The 16028-nt window shown below is 41.2% G+C and overlaps 1 protein-coding gene across 1 annotated transcript in view; it reads left to right on the forward strand.

The window, feature by feature from the left end:
* The window catches only part of FRAS1 (Fraser extracellular matrix complex subunit 1), an 843167-nt gene that overhangs the window by 70432 nt on the left and 756707 nt on the right, over positions 1-16028 (forward strand). The window lies entirely within an intron of this gene.

The raw sequence follows: 16028 nt of genomic DNA on the forward strand, positions 1-16028 counted from the left end.
TGGTCGGCTTACAAATGTTCCTCTTTTCTCCCCGGGATGTCGGTGTCTGCTGAAAAGTGCAAAGACAGCACAAGGACAGCACAAGAATTTTGTCCGCAGACTGCAGAAGTGATGTCATGTAATGGTTAACTTTCCCTGTGTTTTCTATTTTCTGAGCATGCCCAGTCTTGCAAATCTGCGGTCTGTCGGCCGAATTGTGTACTGACAGGCGAACAATCGTCCGTTCTGGTGTCGGCATACAAATATTTTCATGTTTGCACGAAAGACTTTTGTCCGCGGATTGTGCGCAGACATCTGTCGGAGGCACCATACTAACACGCGTACAATCGGCAGATCCTTCGTCCACCGACGTTTGTATGCCGACGATCGGTACGTGTGTATGGGCCTTTAGTCTCTGCTTGATCTGCAGCTACCATGATGCTGCACATATGATCAGTTATGACTCTAGCCAATTGATGACTTGACAGTTTGGTTGACAGAAAAAGCTACTGTGACAGTTATCATTCATGACATGTCATGAGTGTAATTGTTTTGGAAAACTGTTAAATTCATGAGTATAGTTCCACTTCAGACTACAAAACAGTGACAGCGTGTTGCAGTCTTAAGGCTATAGGTTTATATGAAAGCGGAACTTTACCCATAACAATTTGATAAAAAATAATGTTCTTTATCAAGGAACAGACATTCCACATTATGGAATTAATTATTATTATGGAATAAATTATGCTACCAAAAGTGTGTGCTGTAAATTGCCTTCAGAATTGTTTGGTTTCTTCTTGCCAGAAGCTGCCATTTGCTGAAGCTCAAAGCCCCTGAACAGCAGTAAATCATAAAGCAGAACTAAACCCATCAATTTAATGGTTTCAAAAACAGTTACATTCCTGCAATGCTGGGATTGCTAACTGTCACATTTGCGTGTGATCTCAACCATACTTTCAAACCACCCAATGGCTGGTGTTAACTGATCACTTGTGAAGCACTATGGCAGTATTGCAGATGAAACAGATGCAGCGTCCTTGGCTGTAAAGGATAGGAGGGTTTGATTCTGCTTTAGTGCCTGTTCACATTTATGGGATCACAGAGATCGCATGGAATTCGAAGCGCACTGCTCCTAAAATTACATGCAATGTCTGTGCGGTGCAAATTCAGCCATACAGTTTCTATGGCTGAATTCACACTGCAATCGCACTGAACACGCACAGGACCCTTTTTTTGGTCTGCAGCAGAATCGGATCGCATGGTGGTTCACACTTGTGCGATCCGATTCTGTGCGAACTCTCAGATCGCACTGCGATATGCAATCTGATCTGGGGGTGTCGTTAACTGTTAATTGACACCCCCAGCGTATCGCATATGGCAGTGTGAACTGCCTGTGCTGCGGATGCGATGAGGGAACACGCTGTATATTCACAGTGTTCCCGCATCGCATAAATGTGAACCGACACTCAAGGCTGTCAGATCGGCCTCTACAAACTTGGCAGTGCCTAAAAATGCAGATTAACTAAGCACGTGCAGAGCAGGGTGACAGCGTATTACTGGATTTTAAACCGTATACTGTAGACACTTATTTTTAATGTTTTCCATAGCTGTACCTGCAAAATGGGCCAGACTGAAGTGATCTAGCAGGACTTTATTTTCTGACTAAAGTTCCACTTTAAGGAAATAACTTAAAAAGCGCAAACAATATAAAGGAAATTTATGATCACTACATACACTTTCATTTTATAACATCAGCATTGTAATAACAATAAAAATGCTTACTTAGCCATCTCTTTCCAGAACTTCCTGTATTCCCTCCATGCTTTGCAGCTTCTCCTCTGCTCTTTACTTTCAGTTTCAAAGGACTATACATCCTATGGTGTCTTGCTACCTGTCTCTGCTGACTCCACCCCTTTTCTCAGCACCTCTGTATTTCAGAAAGAAGGCTCTTTGAATTCTGTGATACAGAAGTGCCCACGCCACAGGGCATAGTGAGTGCCGGTTCACATTTCTGCGATTACAGAGATCGCATGTAATTCGGAGCACACTGCTCCTAAAATGACATGTGATCGCTGTGTGGTGCAAATTCAGCTATACAGTTTTTTATGGCTGAATTCGCACCGCAATCACACCTAACTCGCACAGGACCCTTTTTTTAGTCTGCAGCAGAATCGGAACGCATGGTGGTGCACACTAGTGTGATCCGAATCTGTGCGAACTTTCAGATCGCACTGCGATAGGCGATCTTATCTGGGGGTGTTGTTAACTGTTAATTGACACTCCCAGCGTATCGCATATGGCAGTGTGAACTGCCAGGGGTGCGGATGCGCATCGCAGAAATGTGAACCGGCACTGAATGTGTGTCACGGTTTTCAAGGAAGTAAATGTGTGATAATTTTCACAAAGTAAGTTTACAAACTTCAAGATCATTCAGAGCAATAGGAGTAGACTAGAAAAAAAAATGAAATACAATGTGAAAATAAAAGATTTTACATTTTGACCATAGATATGCTTTAAGTCAGACCCAGTCCACAAAATCTACCAACATTATGACCATTCATATGGACATGCATATATCACTCATGCCAAACATTAGAAACCCTTGAAGGTGTGAATATGTCGTTTTTGATGCACACATAAATAGCTACAAAGAGGTAGGAATTATTTTTGAGTTTATTGTGTAAAATAGCTGTTAGTTTTTCAATGAACAGATACCATGAGTTTTTTTTTTTTTCTTGCCTTGTGCAATAGTTGGAATGCCAGATGTCCATGCCTTCACCAGGGTTTGTCTAGATAGAGGCAGTAAAGATCCAGTTTACCAATTTGAATTGGTTGGGGGTGCATAGAAAGCTTGAGGTTGAGCAAGGCTTCAAATGGATGTTTTTGAAAGGCTATTTCCCAAAAGTGATACCATCTCGTCAAAAGTCGTTGATTTGTGGACATTCCCACCACCCTTATATCAAAGTGCTAGCCAAACCACAACCCCCAAAAGTAAGGATCTAAGGAACCCTATGTAAGATTTGCGATTCTAGAGGGAACCTTATGCCACCAGAGGAGAAGGTTATAGTTACTCTCCAAAAAGGAAGAGTCCATGAGTGTGATGTCCCATTTTTAGGTCCACTGTTGTGGCTCCAGTGAGGATCCTAGTTCCTTTTCCCAATGTAGAGTGTAAACTGGGAGGTCGGAAGTGTCACTCCTAGATAAAGTATAATAAATAAACTATAAGAATTTTAAGAATATGCCTTTCGTTAATGGGTCACTACCACAAACGCGTTAGAAGGAAGTAAGCATCAACGGTGCATCTTTGTGTTTCAACATTGATTTATTGTAGTTGCAAATTTTAAGATATTGAAACAGCTCCATCAGAGGGATGTGATCAGATGTTTGCAGCATATCAAAGCTTATCACATCTTTCACTGTCAACATGATGAATACTTGATGCAAGCCTGAATTGTTCCACCATTGAAACCCCCCAGGATCCTCACAACAAGGAAGAAAGAAAGAGCTGTAACGTATGGTAGCCAAAGACATGTTTGGTACCAATAGCCTAAATTTTTTATCTGGTCCCATTTTTTCAAAGAATATTTAATCATGGGTTTATCTGTGTATCTGTTTGGGTATCAGAGATTATCCATAGAATTGTATATATCACTATAGGGGCAATCAGGTAAAACTCACCCACAATAGGGTATTAGATGTGGCTTGGTATGCGGCAAGGGGGGCTATTTGTGCCGCTTGATGGCTATAGAAGTTTCAAGCAAAATCTAGTAAAACTATTTTCTTTCTTTTTACAAGTTTTTATATTTGAAATCCAACAAAATTGCACAATTTACTTGAAATAACAATTTCACTGTTCTTTTCTCACATATTCCTTTTGTTTTTATATTTAAAGAAATAGCTGAGGTTATTTCGTTTTCAAAGCATTTCACAGCTGTTTATCACCATGATAAGATAATTTTCCTTGCCTGTATATAAACAAGAGCAGTAAGATTTTCACTTCCAAAATTTTGCCCATTTCTTTTGATCAGGTGTTATCTGTTTTAAATGAAGGGAAGCTAGAAAAAGTTTCCTTAAGGCAATGCAACTTGTTTATTTATTTTGTTGTTTCTTTTTTTTTTTTTCATTACTGTATTTGCCATGTCTCACTTTATGAATGAAAACTACTTCACAAATTATACAACCTATAGCACTACCAGAGATGCTTGCAATATCTTGGATTTACCCCTCTCCCTTTCATTGTCGATATTTGCTGTGTGACTAGCTGGGAGCCACACAGTCATCTAATAAAAAGTCCATAATCAATTAAAAATCCATAATAATTTCTATGCAAAGGCTATTCACAATTAGACTGGGAGGAAGGGGTACCAAAAGTAGTTATCCTTTAGGAAATTGGAGATTAGTATCTGCAGCACTGGGGTTGTTGTTTCCGCTCCCAACCATAGCACTGCCTGCCTGGAGTTTGCATGTTCTCCCATTGCCTGCGTGGGTTTCCTCCGGGTACGCCCTCTGGTTTCCTCCCACACTCCAAGGACATGCTGGTAGGTATACCTAGTATGTGTATGTATGAATGTGAGTTAGGGACCTTAAATTGTAAAGTCCTTGAAGGCAGGGACTGATGTGAATGTACACAATATATGTGTAAACTACTGCCTTAATTGGCACACTATAGAAATACCTGAAATAAATAAATAAAATGTTACTTCTGCATCCATTAAAACCCTGTAGATTTGTTTGAAAATATGGTAGGTGCATTAGCTACAAAAGTGTTAGAGCCGGTTCACACTGAGGCGACACGACTTCGGGGGGCGACCTGTAAAGTCGCGTGCACCGCTGTGCACCGCGACTTCGGCGCGACTTGCAGGGACTTCACATAATGGAAGTCTATGCAAGTAGTTCCGAGGTCGCCCCAAAGTAGTACAGGACCCTTTTTCTAAGTCGGAGCGACTTGTGTTTCTCCTATTAGAACGGCTCCTGTACTACTCAATGGACCGCGACCGACCGCGACTTGTCAGGCTGACAAGTCGCCTGACAAGTCGCGGCAGTGTGAATGGGCTCTTAGTAGGTACATTGGATACATGGAAATAGGCATTCATAATATTTCCATTCTGGCATTATATTTGTCTTTATTTTTTACTAAACAACATATTAAACATTTGCACTTCATTTTTCATTTCTTTAGTATTTTCCATCTCTGGCTCCCTGTATTACAGTTGGAAATGTCAGCTGCTTTTGCCATTAATCAGTATACAGTTTTGCTTTTTCCTGTCATTTGCACAAAAAAAATTGTAATTGCAAAAAAAAAAACAGCAAAGACGGCAAATACTAATATAATTCAAGTGGTCACTAGGGATCAGTTCACAGAAAGATTTTTATTCACATTTGGGAAAAATGATGTTAATATCCCACTGGACAGAATTTATTAAAGAAACTAAGACATCTGCTTATGTAATGGAGGTTTTGGCAAACTGCAAGTTCCTAATTCATTTAAACTGATACTTTGTTCCAGTTTCTCCTGGGCATCTGTTCCCTGATATGAAGATAAAGTTAGAACAAGTATTTTTATATTCTGTGTGCTATCCAATAATAGTGTTTTTAAAGGAAAACTGCTGAGAGAGGTATGTAATCTGCAGTTGCTGTCCTCTTTTTCTGAATGTGTTTGTTGCCTGATTGTCATGTTATGATGATCCTCAGACTTCAAAGCTTTAAAAAGCTTTTATGGAGCAAGTATGCTTATCCAATTTCTTTTTGAAGCTGGCCATTTACTACAGAACTTGAATTTCACCCGGTTTCAGTTAAACTGGCTAAAATTTGCTTAGTGGGTGGCCTTGTTAACCACGTCCAACACACCTTACCTGCATTCCCTTACCCCTCCTGGCTCTTCCACAGCCAACGGCTATTGGGATTTTGTGACCTTCTAACCTGTGACTGTACCTGAGCTTGGCAGCCAATTAGTGCCCTCTGCATGGATGCTGTGACAGTGTCTCTTTAAAGTTAAACTTTTTGAAAAAAATAAAACATGAGCGAACAGCGGGACATTTAATGCAGAAAAAACTTAGGGGTTGATTTACTAAAGACAAATAGACTGTTCACTTTGCAAAGTGCATTTACCCTCTGCAAGTGCAGTTGATCAAGAGCTTAGTAAATTTGGGAAAGCTTCACTTTGCAAAGAGTACCCAATCACGTGTAAGGAAAATAAAAAAAACAGCATTTTGCTTGCACATGATTGGATGATGGAAGTCAGCTGAGCTTCTACTCAATTAATAAGCAAAGTGCACAGTTTGCCTTTAGTAAATCAAACCCTTACAATGTCTCTTGTGCATTAAAGTTACTTACCTGCCTGTCCACCTCTATACAGTGAGCTGGTCACGGGTAGCTCATTATACAAGTTCAGCAACGCCAAGTTGACTGAAATCCTGTATGACAACATCTTGGCCTGGCCCATGACAGCAGCCAGTGATCAATACCCAGAAGCCAGCCGCCCAAAGATATCAACGGCCGTCAGGGTGCTCGCGGGACTTCTCATTACTGGAGCCAAAGTGAGTATAGTTCCATATAATAAGACATATTGAGTGGACTTTTTGATTTTAACACAGTTGCAGTGTTTTGCGAATAGATTTCATTCGATGCCAGGAATAGCTCTTTGTGTAAAGCCTACACACTTATGTATAAATACTGCACAGCTGGCAGAAGCTTTGGTGGTTAGAATAGATTTGCTGTGGAACTACAGATATTTAAAACCAGGCTTAGCATGCTACAAGTAAAACCATTGGGATTTTGTTACTTTATTTAGAGCATAACTATCTTTACAGCAGCGTGCATGTAGCATTCTTATCTTAGTGCCCTATTTTCTTTTCATATATTGCCCTGAAGCTGAACTTGTATGTTAAAGCCGGTTGCTCAGGAATTTATTTTGCACAGATTGTGGCTTGTAACGGAAAACTATACCTTTGTTGTTATATGTCAGCATATTGGTGATTTCACATGTTACTTAGAAGGATACATGGTTATATTTTATAATTGTGGAAAAGCGTTATATTTTCTTTTTACTTTATATAAGGTATCTATCACCTGGGCCTTGGATATGATTTTCTAAAGAATTAGAAAATTATTACTTACTGTGTTCTTCAATCACCCAGTCAAGTGCAAGGCAAATTTACCCTTTTTAAAATAACTCTGCAAATAATTGTGTATTGACATGGAAGACAGCTAATCTTTTTTCACTAAGCTAAGGGAACATTATCTTCCCCTTTAGCAAATCAACCAGCTTTTATTCTTGTTGGAGGATGTATTTATTACAGCCAAGCAATTGTACGATTTTTCTGATCGTTAGTACAGAGCTTTTGAGAGCCGATCAAGTCAGTTTATTCGATCTTATCCTATGGGGCAAGCACGGAAATGTTTTTTTTAGTGATGCACCGAAATTTCGGCCACCGAAAATTTCGGCCGAAAATGGGCTTATTCCATTTCGGCCGAAAATGGGCTTATTCCATTTCGTCCGAAAATGGGTTAAATATGCCGATACTAAAGATGGTCGCCGGGCGCAGCGCAGGTTTCAAAAAACCCGCCTCTGGCCGATGGCCCGCCTCCTGGTGATGTCACTACTACTGCGATCTGTGCATGAATGAATTAACACACCGGGCGGGCGAGCGGACGCTAATAGCTGTAACTATGTGAGCGCTTCACTTCACTGTCAGGCATGTATCTCCGCTGACAGGGAAGTGAAGCGCTCACATAGTTACAGCTATTACCGGCCGCTCGCCCGCCTGCCCGCCCGGTGTGTTAGTTCATTCATGCACAGATCGTAGTAATAGTGACATCACCGGGAGGCGGGCCGCCGGCCAGAGGCGGGTCTTTTGAAAGGAAGGACACCGGAGGACTGGAGCTGAGAGTAAGGAGATTGCATTGGGATTGTGAAGGACGCTGAGGCAGGGGGGGGAGGGATGCTGAGGCAGGAGGGGAGGGATGCTGAGGCAGGGGGGGGACGCTGAGGCGGGGGGGGCGCTGAGGCAGGTGGGGAGGGGCGCTGAGGCAGGGGGGGAAGCTGAGGCGAGCTTACCAATGGTATCTAGTATTATGCAGCATGAGGAGGTTAATGTATTGCCACTGCTGGTCGCTGATGCATTAGTGACCGACCAGTGGCAGTTAATAACCCCTTTGTGCTGCATTAGTGCAACCAGTAGCAGTGCAACCAGTGTTAATTAACACTGATACTGGTTGCACTAATGCAGCACAAAGGGGTTAATTAACTGCCACTGGTCGGTCACTAATTCATCAGTGACCAGCAGTGGCAATACATTTAACCCCCTCATGCTGCATAATACTAATACCATTGGTAATTAAATTAACTAATATACTGGGACAGGGTGGCAGCTACAAGTGTATGCCTGCCTGTTTTTGGTGTATGCCCCTGTTCTATCTATTTTAAAATTATTTGGGGGAAAAAAGTCATTTTTCGGTTTCGGTTTTCAGCCAAGGGCATCCTGCATTTTCGGTTTCGGCCCAGAATCTTCATTTCAGTGCATCCCTAGTTTTTTTGTATGATACCAGATCGTACGATTTTCGTTTAATCAGTACAGTTGGCGTTCAAAAATACACTACACCACATGACATCACTTCGAAATTTTTATTCTGTCGTACGAGAATTTTCGTAACTTTAGTAAACTCTTCATTTTCTATATAAGATTAGCATGCATAAAAAAAAAAAAAAACATATAATCTCACCATGTGTACCAGGCATAAGCCAATGAGGTATTTTGTCTAAAAAGCTTACCTAATATAAGCAAGACGGCTGTATGCCACCTAATCCCCGAGGCTTTCCCCAATGACATATAGATTCTCGACTTAGATGGGGTGAGAGAGCCTGCTTGAAGTGTAATAAATTGCCTGCAGTGAAGTGGAGGGACACACGGAATGTTTTCGTTCTATCCTCCATTCACGCAGATACGATAGTCCAAATTGCAACGGTGACTGGTGTTGTTGAGAAGCCCCTCTGTGTCCACGAAGACAACCTTAACATGGGAGGGGTTGACTTCAATGACCAGATGATGACGCCATACTTAATTGCTGTAGGGTCAGACGCTGGTACAAGAAAGTGTCTGTGTATATATTCCAATTGGCTCTGCTGAACGCTTATGTGCTATACAAAGCGTCAGAAAGAAGTGGATCCTTCCTAAAATTCCAGGAAGAGATCATCACAGCCATTCTGTATCCAGAAGGTGCTGTGGCCCAAATTCACAATCCAGATGCAGTGAGCCAGCTGCATGAGAGGCATTTCTGGATGTCCTCCCTTGTACCCCTACCCAAAGAACACCCCAAAGAAGATGTCCCGTCTGTAGAAAACGTGGATATAGGCGTGACACTTGCTATTTTTGTCCCTCCTGTCCTGGCCAACCTGGTCTCTTCATCGGGGACTGTTTTCGTCACTACCACACACTAGTAGAGTATTAGTATAGGATACAGCACGACACAGTCTAGGCATACTTTCACACAGGGTCTCGAAAGATGTTAGATGGCTTTTGGATTTTGAGAGACCCTAGCCTGGAACAGTTTTTTTACAGTTACGAAAAAGTTACAAAAAAAAAAAAAAAAGTAAAAAATAGTTGTCGTTTTATTGAGGTAATTTTCTGTTCTTACTCTACTTTTCTACTCTTTCTATTTTTACTGTACTTTATAATATACTGTTATACTGTAATGTTTTATTGTTACTGTTTTTCATTGTTGACCATAGTTTTCTTTGCAGATACCACCATTCTTTTGTACTGTATGCTATTGCAATGTGATGTTTTATTGTTGCTGTGTTTTTCATTGTTAACCATAGATTTCTTTGCAGATACCACCATTCTTCTGTACTGTATGCTATTATATTGTAATGTTTTATTGTTACTGTGTTTTATTGTTAGCCATTGTTTGCTTTTCAGGTACGCCCATCAGCTGCAGCACTGATTTCTTTATTCTGACAGCAACAGCATCTGCTCTCAGCATATACGTAAATCAATGATTGCAGTGCTTTAGGAGGTGATTTCACCACTGCAGTTAAAAAAAGAGCATATATGGCGAGGCATAGGAGATGGGGTGGACATTTTGGAATATAAAGAAAGAAAGGGAACTTTTTTTTTTTTCAATTTTCAAAACTTTGTGACAAAAAGCAAGATTTGCAAAATACTCAAAATGCCTCTCAGCAAATTGCTTAGGTGGCTAGACTGCCAAAAAGTCTCACACATGGGGTATCAGCAGCCGAATGTATTTTGGGGTGTAATTCCACATATACCCGTGGCATGCAGGAGCAATATATAATTTCAATAAAACTTTGTGTAAAAATAAAAATATTTTTTGTCATTTTTCACATAGCTGTGACAAAAAAAAATGAAATGTGGGGTGGGGGGGGGGGGGGGTTGTACTGCCCTGCCATTTTAGCGTTTCAAGAAATGAAATAGGCAGTCAGAAAGTAAAAGCTGCGTAAATTCCAGTATATACTAGGGATGCACCGAAATTTCGGCCACCAAAATTATCGGCCGATAATGGGTTAACATTGCCGAAAATAAATATGGCCGCCGTGGGGAAGGAGGAGGGCGCAGCGCAGGGCAGGTTTTAAAAGTCCCGCCTCTGGTCGGCCGTCCGCCTCTCAATGACGTCCCTACTACGATCTGTGCATTATGAATGGACATACCAGGCGGGGGGGCGGGGCGAGCGGCCGCTATAGAGAGAACTAATGTTATCCATCCCTGTCAGCTCAGCACGACTATGTGTGAATGAGAACAGAACTGACCTGACACCGGGCGGGGGGGCGGGCGGAGCGGCCGATATTAGCTGTAACTATGTGAGAGCTTCACTTCCTTGTCAGCGGAGATACATGCCTGTCAGGGAAGTGAAGCTCTCACATAGTTACAGCTAATAGCGGCCGCTCCGCCCGCCCCCCCTGCCCGGTGTCAGGTCAGTTCTGTTCTCATTCACACATAGTCGTGCTGAGCTGACAGGGATGGATCACATTAGTTCTCTCTATAGCGGCCGCTCGCCCCTCCTCCCCGCCCAGTGTCAGGTCAGTTCTGTTCTCATTCACACATAGTCGTGCTGAGCTGACAGGGATGGATCACATTTGTTCTCTCTATAGCAGCCGCTCCCCCCGCCCGGTGTCAGGTCAGTTCTGTTCTCATTCACACATAGTCGTGCTGAGCTGACAGGGATGGATCACATTAGTTCTCTCTATAGCAGCCGCTCCCCCCGCCCGGTGTCAGGTCAGTTCTGTTCTCATTCACACATAGTCGTGCTGAGCTGACAGGGATGGATCACATTTGTTCTCTCTATAGCGGCCGCTCGCCCCGCCCCCCCGCCTGGTATGTCCATTAATTAATGCACAGATCGTAGTAGGGACGTCAATGAGAGGCGGTGCCGCCGGCCAGAGGAGGGACTTTTGAATGAAGGACACCCGAGGAGGGGGACGCTGAGGCAGTGGGGGGGGGGGGGGGGGAGCTGAGGCAGCTTACCAATGGTATTTGTATTATGAAGCTTGAGGGGTTAATGTATTGTCACTGCTGGTCACTCATCTATTAGTGATCGACCAGTGGCAGGTAATTAAACCCTTTGTGTTGCATTAGTGCAACCAGTATCCGTGTTAATTAACACTGGTTGCACTAATACTGGTTGCACTAATGCAGCACAAAGGGGTTGATGAGTGACCAGCAGTGACAATACATTAACCCCTCATGCTTCATAATACAAATACCATTGGTAATTAAATTAACCTCTTGCCAACCCATCACAGTACATATACTGTGACAGGGTGGCAGCGTGTACGTCGCTGCCTGTTTTTGGTGTATGCCCCTGTTCTATCCATTTTAAAATTTTTGGGGGGAAAAAGTCATTTTCGGTTTCTGTTTAGGTTTTCGGCCAAGGGCATCCTGCATTTTCGGTTTCGGTTTCGGCCCAAAATTTTCATTTGCATCCCTAGTATATACACCATAGTTTGTAGACACTATAACTTTTGCGCAAACCAATAAATATACGCTAATTGAGACTTTTTTTATCAAAGAGATGTAGCCTAATACATTTCGGCCTAAATGTATGACAAAAGTTGAGTTTATTGGATATTTTTTCATAAGAAAAAGTAGAAAATGTGATTTTTTTTTCCTCAAAATTTTCGGTCTTTTTTCGTTTATATTAAAAAAAAAAAAACGCAGAGGTGATCAAATACCACCAAAAGAAAGCTCTATTTGTGGGGAAAAAAGGACATAAATTTTGTTTGGGTACAGCATTGCATGACTGCGCAATTTTTACCAGTTGAAATCATGCAGTGCAAAATTGCAAAAAATGGCATGGTCATTAAGGGGGTTAAACCTTCCAGTCCAGAAGTGGTTAAAGCATATGTTTGTGCAAATTAAATGATTAACATACATAGTGTATCCATGTGATATATGCAAATTTCCCCAGTGTTTTGTCCTGCTGCAAGCATTACTAAAAAAATACCTAAGCGTTCTGCCATCAATTTATTGAGCTTTTAATTTCCTGTAGAGAAATGACAACGCAGCTTCTGTTGCACTGATATCCCTAGCAGTTTGTCAACCCTACCCATGTTCCCTTCTGGAATACAGAACCTTCCTTCTCCCTAATATAAAGAGTGGGGGATTCTATAGTTCAGTAGGTGAGACCTCAGGAAGGATTTTGGTGTTCTATTGTTTCATCATGGGAAGTTAGGAGCTCCCTAGCTCTGATAGGCATTTTTCTGTACTTGCAGTGATTTTAGAAATGATACTTGGAGAAGTTTCTGTGCATGTATTGTACAGATGTAAAGCATAGTTTTTTTTTTTGTCCAGACATACACGTTAATGAGCACTAGGAACACATGTGCCTAAGGCCTTATTAAGTATAAATAATTTAGTTGCTTCATTAATGGTTCCAGCACTTTTCCATTAAAGACAAAAATGTGGGTATACAGTTATAAAAACACAGGTCATCTTATCAATATTCTATATGCAGCATAGTTTGCAGGTTCTCTTGTCTGTTCTGAAACTAATTTTCACATACTTCGGGAACTCATTTTCAGGTTTCCAGCAAATAAATTGGAAAGCACTGATGACTCACAAACTCAGTTTTCATGGGAAATCTCTAATTTCATCTAGCAGTTTTATGATGTTTATGTAAACCTATCATGAGAGATATATATGGCCTGCCATTGCTGACTTCTTTCTGAAAATAATGGCCTCGGACCTCAATTTGTAGTGGAATTATTGATTAGGACAATAGCATTGATCTCTAATAGCTTCATGTAACATGTTCTTCGTTTCGAATGATCCTTTGCAGCATATTCCCAGACAAAAGTGTAGCATGTCCACACACTCTGACCCTCATTTCCCTACTAGGTCTGCAGTTTCTGACAGTCTTCTTAATTATTACATATATTTAATATTTTATGTGGCCCTTTGATGATGTCAGGGGCCTTATTTGAGGCCCCCTTTAGCTTGTAAGTTGACAACAACTTTCATAACAGGTTTTTTTTCTATATGTTATTATCAAATATTTTTTTTTGCTTGGAGAAATAATGGTTGAAGATGCACTGTGAACAAAGTTGTAGTTGAGGGATATAAGGGTGGGTTTACTAAAGGCAAACACACTGTGAACTTTATAAGGGCAGCTGCATTAATTTTCCTTAGTAAGTGTAATGTGGTCAAGCTTCACCTTGTACAGTAAATTTAATGTGGTTAAGCTTTACCTAGTAAAGAATACCCAATCAGGTTCAAGGAAAATTAAAAAAAAAAAAACATGTTTGCTTGGACATGATTAGTTGATGGATATCTATAGAACTTTACCACATTTACTAAGCTCTGCGGAAAATGAGTGCCTTTATTAAATCCACTGCAAAGATTCAAGTAAAATACAACAACCCAAGGAAAACAGTGCTGAGGGAATTAATGAGCTGCCTTCACTGACCTCTACTTCTACATATTCTAGCTCCCTGACTGTCCTTATGATTTTCTGACGCCAGCATTTTCTAATTACAAGAGGTGTGAAGTGCCGACACTGAATGCCATAAAGCTAGCATTTTCTAAATCGCTAAATTTTGAAATCATGTTTTATGTTTATTAAAGTTGTTGATTGATGTTAATGGGTGAATGCACCTTCCATACTGTTATCTGCATTACTGGATGAGCCCAGTGGTATTAATGGTAGTCCAGTTTATTCTAGATACGTGTTACAATGTAATGTGGTTATGTGCCTGTGAAAGTGAATAGCCACATACACTGTCTGCTTTAGATGTGAAATATCACAATTTTACATTACAGCAATAATTATGCTTATAGCAGAACTGACCAAAGTAAAGACATACACATATTTACATATTCCTGGCAAGCTGCAAACAAGCTTTAAAACAGGCACTCACATCACTTACAGCCACTCATCCTCAAAGCTGATAAGGATGGCACTAAATTTGTAAAGTCGAAAGTTGGGTTTCAGCTTATTTCTCTCTCCCCTCCCTTCAGGCGTATCCGAATGGACCACACATTTCTCTTTATGAAGCAGAGTATGTCAGCGGACATGTGTACGCTGACACCTGCCGGCTGTCCACTAAAATCAGACAGGTGGGGTTTCGTTCCACATTCATCAAATGGTTCGGATCAGATGACAGTCAGATGAAAATGGGACATGTGGTCCCTTTTTTACTTGACGGTCCCATAGAGAACAGCGGGCTGTGTCCGTGTCCACTCTGCATCAGCAGAGCAGGCATGGACCCGTCACCTGCCTGCTCAGCGGGGATCAACAGAGAGATCCCCTGCTGAGTGGGTGGATCCGCTGTCAGACTCCACCAGTGTGAAGGGGGCCTAAGGTTCAACGATTAAAAGAAAACATAACTCACCACCATTCATGCTGTAGTAGATGGTCAGAGACTATTTACTGTAGTAGATGGTGTGCCACACGAGATGTGCAAAGATTGCAGATATGTTACGTGGTTGGAGACTATGGACATGCTGCAGGGAACTGGGAGAGATGGGGGGGGGGACATGCTACAAGAGACTGCTAGAGATCATGGTCCTTTTTCAAACTGGTGTCTAGTACAGCTCTCTGAAATCACCGGCACCACATTTGATATTCCTTTAAGCAAGGTCCATTCGAGAAATTAACAAAAACAAAATACACAAAAAAGAGAAAAAAGTATAGACAGCAGAGAAAAAGGAAGAACGTGGAGGACACAAATCAAATCATTTAGCTAGTAGAAGCCAGTGTGATAAATATTTGTCATTGCTGTTCCTGAGCAAGTAAGTTGGCAAACAAAACAAGGGCAACACAGTAAGCACCAAAGGGCCACATGTTGCACACTAGGGCCCAGAACAATCCAAAACTAAAACTGCAAGCTTTTTCTAGATATACTCTTTAACATATCTCATATATTGACAATTTTTTGTCACCAAATCATCTCATACAATTATTACAGCAAATATTGGTCATCATTTTGTGAGCAATAAAGGGTTTTGTGAATCTTCTAATCAGACCCTCCCCCTTTGGTTGTGCTGGTTGACAAAAATTTCAAAAAGGTGTTAAAAAAGCAATGCTAAAAAAGTAAGAAATTGTACTTTTGTTTTGCCCCCTCCCTCCTGTTACATCCATTTTGTTCTCTGCTTAATCATTTAGAATATTTAAAATATTTACAAAAGCTTGTTTGAGGCTCAGGTTGGATATTTGTTTGAAATTCCCTGTATTTATAAAGCTGAACAATGATAGTGCAATTCAACAAATGAGCAGGATGACTATGGCATTATAGCAATGGCTTGCATTAGGTAATAAAAACGTCTTCCTTTTTTGCATGAGTTTACCAGTTTAACCACTTAAGCCCCGGAGGATTTGGCTGCTAAACGACCAGGGGTTATTTTGCGATTCGGCACTGCGTGACTTTAACGGACAATTGCGCGGTCGTGCGACGCTGTACCTAAACGAATTTGGTGTCCTTTTTTTCCCACAAACAGAGCTTTCTTTTGGCGGTATTTGATCACCTGTGCGATTTTTTGATCACGCGCTATAAACAAAAAAAGAGCGTCAATTTTGCAAAAATAGCAATATTTTTC

This window comes from Pelophylax lessonae (assembly GCF_965119305.1).
Source record: "Pelophylax lessonae genome assembly, chromosome: 1".
In the NCBI taxonomy this organism is placed as follows: Eukaryota; Metazoa; Chordata; class Amphibia; order Anura; family Ranidae; genus Pelophylax; species Pelophylax lessonae.